The sequence below is a fragment of the Rousettus aegyptiacus genome, unplaced genomic scaffold (genome assembly GCF_014176215.1).
Source record: "Rousettus aegyptiacus isolate mRouAeg1 unplaced genomic scaffold, mRouAeg1.p scaffold_m13_p_3, whole genome shotgun sequence".
In the NCBI taxonomy this organism is placed as follows: domain Eukaryota; kingdom Metazoa; phylum Chordata; class Mammalia; order Chiroptera; family Pteropodidae; genus Rousettus; species Rousettus aegyptiacus.
Genome location: NW_023416306.1, coordinates 37382014 through 37388175, shown reverse-complemented (window position 1 = coordinate 37388175; position 6162 = coordinate 37382014). Strand labels below are relative to the sequence as shown.

The 6162-nt window shown below is 36.5% G+C and overlaps 1 long non-coding RNA gene across 1 annotated transcript in view; it reads left to right on the top strand.

Moving 5' to 3' along the window:
* The first annotated feature begins 3054 nt into the window (after positions 1–3054).
* The window catches only part of LOC107503952, a 28453-nt gene continuing 25345 nt past the window's right edge, over positions 3055–6162 (top strand). Inside the window, exons 1-2 of the long non-coding RNA XR_001595338.2 lie at positions 3055–3194; positions 4774–4903. This is a non-coding gene — a long non-coding RNA (uncharacterized LOC107503952). The remainder of the gene's footprint in view (positions 3195–4773; positions 4904–6162) is intronic.

The following is a 6162-nucleotide window of genomic DNA, read 5'->3' as shown; positions in this document are numbered from 1 at the left end:
CAGGAGTTCATAAAGTACTTTTTGAGTTTTATACCAATGAAAACATGTCCATATAATCTTATGATAAACTTAGCTTGCTCCATTAAATATTTTTCCATATATTAGTTTTCTACATATTGAATTAGGGCTCTTTCTTTTGTAGTTTTGGTTTTCCTCAGATATTTGATTCTTTGTTTATCTGATCATATTTTCCAGGAAAAACATTTCCTGTTTGCTTGTTTGTGGATGCATGTTTTGGCTACGGAAGCTAGTTTTTGGAGAGACAAACAATTTAGAACATGATATACTGGCAGCCTGTTTTGCAGTTTTGCAGGCATCCCCTCCATGCTCCTCTGTGCCTTCACCTACCTGGAATTCTATGGCTTAGTGCTCTAGTTACTGATACCGTTTGGGAGCCAACTGAGTTACTTTCTTCTCTCAAGATGTTTGTATGAAATGAAAGCTTGAGTTGACAATTACCTAAAATTTCCTTATCATTACTTGTATCCTTTGACACTGAGCATTTTGCAAAACCACTGATCTCAAAATCATTTATTTATTCTGGATTTATGTATTTTCATTTCGATTTTATGTATTTTTGTTTCTTTTTTATCCTATGGGTTTTCCATTCTTCAGAAATTCATTAAAATTTTGTGTATGCATCAAAAAAGATGTGAATCTTTTTTGTTTCCTAATAACATTATAAAATATTTTAAAGTTTTGTTTCATTTTAAAGGATTTGGGCTTTGAAATAAAAGTTGCTCGTCCTCAGTTTACTCTGCTTTAATAGCTTTGCAATGCAAATCATAATGTTGCAGGAGCATAAATTGTAGAGAAAAACCTGAGCAGTTTACACAGAAACACAGGGTGATGGTTCATGTCTACTTTTGGGGCTGCTATTATGCTGAGAAAATGGGTATAAGAAGGTAAGCATGAGATTTCTAAAGATTGATTTGTATTTCAAGTTGAGTAATGAATCTTTATTCCTTGGTTAGCAACAGAGTCAACAGAATAATAAAGAATGAGCTAGAATCCAAATCAGAGGAATGCTTCAGAATGAGTCAAGCAAGTCTTAACACAAGACCTCTTCTAAAAGCAAAGGACACAGATGCATATTTGATGGTAGTAGGAAAGAGATTTGAAAACAATCATGTTGAGAAGCAGGATTTTGGTTAATTTCAAGATACCGTTTATTGATAATGATTGATATTTTATTGCAGCTTTTAAGGAAAGAGATGGTGATTATATCGGAACTAAAGCAATTTTCTAGGGTATCTAAGTAATAATCATTTATATCTTGAACTCACTCAATATGTCCATCTCCAGCTTAGATTCTTAGAGAACTTCAGAAGCTACTTTAAATATATTCATCATTAAAAACCCCCACAAAATTTCAACACATGTAAAATCAGGCATTATATGCTATTTTTAAAAGCCCATTACCAAAACTGCACACTAGCATTGTACAATGTGAAAGGAATTCATTGAGGTCAATTCAATTTTAAGAATTTTAGAAGTCTGAATCCATCTTATGCATTTAAATTTGAAACTGAGTTTCAAGTGTAATAGAATGTTGTAAGTGGGAAGGCCTGGAAACTCATTAGATTAACAACATCAGCATTTTAATTATTTGGACTTTTTAAATATACATGGTTTGGGGCGATTGCCAAAGATGGCTGCATGTGAGGATCACACAGGGGGCATTTTAAAAAATACAAAATCTTGGGTTTTAGAGATTTCATTTTAGTTGGTTTTCAGGAGCCCTTGGGAATCTACAATGTTAAAAATTTCCCTAGATGACATATGACTTATAGAAAGGTATCAGAACCACAGATTTAGAAAACTTCACGGATTCTTCACAGTCCCTTCAGTTATAGAATATGTTCCATATATATTTTTATTTTAATTTAAAATCTAAAATTTCCCTCAAAATTCTTCCAGATCTCAGTTTTAAGGACAGAGGGCACACAAATTAACTGTAGCAGGAAAGAAACCTATCTCCATGGAACCGAAATAGCATTAAAGGGTCCATCTCTCTTTTTTTTCTTTCAACAAATGTTAGAAACACCACCCAGCAAAGAAAAATAAAACTCTCAAAAAAGACCAGTTTTAGAAACTGTCATTGCAAGTTTTACAAAAACAGGAAACATCTGAGCTCTAGCAAATCCTTTGATGAAAACTTGCAAAACTAACTCCTCAAAAAGAGAACATAAACTAAATCTGTCATCTTCAACATGATCATCGAGTGAGCTCATTATCATTCTCTAAGTTCTAGGAATCACCCAGACTTTCACAGTGCTGCTTGTGGTCATTACTGGAGTATCCAAATTTGCTTAAGTTGCCTTCGCCTTTTGGATTGATATTCATAACAAAACTGAAACATTGTACACTTATATTTTTTCTGTCTTTTCTTCCTTTCTCTCCCATTATCCCTACCCCCAAGAGAACAGAGAAGAAAAGGTGTATTTACATGCTGTGGTCTTTTTTCACAAAACCTGTAACAGAAAAGACCTAAACTGTCCAATATCACCACTTTACTCCCTAGATTAAAATTTTTCAAAGGTTTTCCATTTTTTTAAGGATGAAATAAAAAATCCAATATGCTTGCTATTCTGTTTGCTGTCTTTTTTCCTTCTCCAGTTTCTCCGGACTTCTCCGTTCTAAGTCCTAACAAAGACACTGAACAGGAGACACTGGAAGGTATGAGGAGAGGGTTTGGGGTACAGCTGGCATTGGAACAACAGGATTTTAACCCAATGGGTCCACTTACACATAAATGTTTTTTCAATAAACACAGCCGGGCCTGCCTATCCACGGGTTTCACATTCACCGATTCAACCAACTCAGATAGAGTATTTTCACATTCCCAACGGCAGATTCCCAGCCTCAAATTCTTTACCGTGATTGAAAATATTGCTTTCCGTGGAGTTGGTTGAATCAGCAGATGCGAAATGCCAACTGGTGTCAAAGGTTATTAGGCGAGTTTTTGACAGCCCGGTAGTCGGGGCAGTTAATTCCAACGTTGTTCAACGGTCAGCTGTATGTCTTTCCTGCTCTCTCCCAGGTTCTGCCTTACTTTGCTGTCAGCAGGTGTGGAGGCTCACCTCCACAGCCCCAGCTCTCACTGGTCTCCAATATTCCCTACACCTGACTCCTCTCGTGGTGATAGCTTCTGCCCGTCTCCTATTTGTTCTCTAAATATTGCCTGCATATCTGTAAGTATCCTTTTTATTAAAATCTCTTTACTAAACTGTCTGAGAGAATTTTGTTTTCTGTTAGGACCCTGACGGATAGGATGAGTTTATCAGGTCCTGTATGACCTCTGCCTTCCTCGCCCACATTTCACTCTGTAGTCCAGCCATGATTTCCTCCCACTCACCAGCATATGTTGCTTCCTTTGCCTGAGCTGTTCTTCCTCACGCTCTTTTCCTGGCTAAGTCCTTCCTTCCTATCCTTCAGGTCTCCATATATTTGAAATGATTTGTAGACCAGTACCAAGAAGTTCCCAACAAATATTTGACATGAAGTAAATGTTTTCTGGTTGAAGAGTAGCACTCATGCAAATTTCTTCACCAACAATTTAGCCCAAGGAAATAGCTATTGAAAATACAGATGACATTGCTACCTTGTATATTTTTTCTGTTATTTGGTTTAGTACATGGAACATAAAGAAATTATTTTAACTTAGTGGAAAATCAAGGAAGTTTGACCACAAGCTTTTATTAGCATTTACTAGATATACTGTAACCTTTTGAAATTTTATAGGCCGTATATTGAGGGCTTAAGGAAGAGACTGCTTATATATACTGTATAAAAAGGTCCCTAAGCCCCCAAAATATTTCCTACAAAATTTGGAAAGGATTCAAAGTTTGTTGGTCTATGATATTTTACAGTATATGTAAGAAAAGTGAGAAGTAAAATGAAAGAAATGGAATGGTTTATAATATTGTCATTGCAATTACTGGTTATAGTCTGCTTGGTTTTGAAGAACTCTATGAAATCATGAACAGAGAAAAATGAAATTATTGATGATTATTGTTTGCCATAGGATGTGTACAGCCAGACCTTCAATTTGTTCTCAATGAACATTACCTGTGTTTGTGAGGATCTGGAATATTTTACTTCTACCGACCTGATTAGAGTAAAAGTTATTCTACTTTTCACTTGTACAGCACCTCACCTCTCTCTAAGCATCTTTACATGCATTATTTAGTCTTAGCCCAGTGAAGTACAATCATAGAGGCTCAGAATGTTAAGTGCCTTAGAGATGGACAGAGACAGAATGGGGAAGAGTTCTAAAATAACCTTGGGTTTTCTGTCATAAAGTTTGTTTTTTCTCCTACTATTTTGTGTTGCTGCTACACATTTCTCTGATTATCAAAAATTTGGGCCATCATCTTTTCCTCTGGTTCTGAAAATAGATTTTTTTCCAAAAGGATAGGGAAGAGTGAACATCAAAGTCAGGCCATGACGTAGAAAGAAATACCTCTTCATTTAGAGTACCAAACATTAACATCTGGCAAATAGTAGGTGTTCTACAAATATTAGTTCTCTTAGAAGAGAACTCTAGAAAAAGGTTCTGGAAACAAAAAACTGAGAACATTGTGTCATGTTAAAAATTTCCCATTGGTATTTGAGCAAAAAGGAAAAGATGTTGCTGGCTCACATAGTGGGGTTCAGTTATACTACTCTTGGTTCTGATGCCTTTCCTGAATTAGATCTTAAAGAAGTTTGACCACTGATTTTAAGGTATTTACTTAGGGAGAATCTGGACCATCTTATTTCTTGTCACAGGTTATCTGCTTAATGAAGACCATCGAGGACATTACGAACTCAGTTAAACACAGCAAATGCATTTGTATGTCATTGTGATAATTGCCTCTTCCTGTGGTCTATAGAAGCCAGGCTCAGAACATGATACTAGGTAAGCGAGTCCTTTATCTATGGCTCATTTCGTGGCCAGTTCCATAAGTTGGTTGGATCTTCTTTGTTTCAAAATACTACCTCCTATTTCAAGAGCAATCATGTGCAATAACATGATAAAATTTGCAGATCTTGCTGGGCCTTTTGTCTACTTGGTGGTACCATCGCTGTGGCGAATGGATGAGAGAAGAGTACCCTTTTTCCTTGGTGGTGGCTCAGAGGTGGATCTCCAATTTAATCCCTCACTTCGATAGTATTTAAAACCCAGAACACTCATAACTAGTGATCCAGTGAGAAAAGACTTATTATAAGTTTTGGGTGGTGATTTTTCTCTCCCTCTAGAGCCAATTGAGATATTTAGCTCTTTTGATTTCTTGAAGAAGGAAAAGAATCAGAGAAGGGGGAAAAGGGACAATCCTCTTGAATAAAAAAGCCAATCATCAGGTGACATCTGCATTAACATTTAGTAACTGATAATTGCTATAACTAGGGCCATTGAGCTTTGCAAATATTATCCAGTAAATTTTAATTAGCACCCGGGGGATTGATGAGTTTCAGAATAAGCTCTTGGGAGAAGCTTTCCCAGCCAGTGGCGATGTGTGCTGAGTAATTTTAGATCAGCTGGCCTGTCAGAGCAGATCAATGTCATTGCACCACTTATCCTGAGGAAAATGCACCTGCTTCTACATGGAAATAAGGTGCATTATCCGCCAATTTGTGCTGCTTATTTCTACTGCTCCCAGGTTTGACGAGTGGGGAGTGTAAGGACTAAATCAGAAGGCTCTGGAAGGAGATTTTCACTGCCCTTCAGGGGCACATGCTGTCGCAGGCTCTGAGCGGCTTCCTCCTCTTCTTTTGGCTGCATTGGGATGTCTCTTGGAGCTGTTTCAAAATGGGATGCATTTTGTTATGAGACCTGAGGATGCTGTTTTGCAATAAAGAAAACCATTTCTTATTATCTTTTTGTGTGGGGAATTTTTAGGTTGTATTCTGAAGGGTAGGATGAGAAATTAGGTATTGACAGACTGATGATAAGAATTCTATTAAAGGCTAAACTAAAATATTGGCTAGAATTGTTTAGAAACAAATATGTGCCAATATAAAATGTACAACTCATTGTTTTTTTAATTGCACGGTATGTGAAACATCTTCTTGTAAGAGTCAAGGAATACAGACATACTGAGCTAATATTTGTAAATAAACTATCTAGAAGGCACTAAGCTAAGCAAGCTATGTATGCTATTTTAATTTTCCCTACTT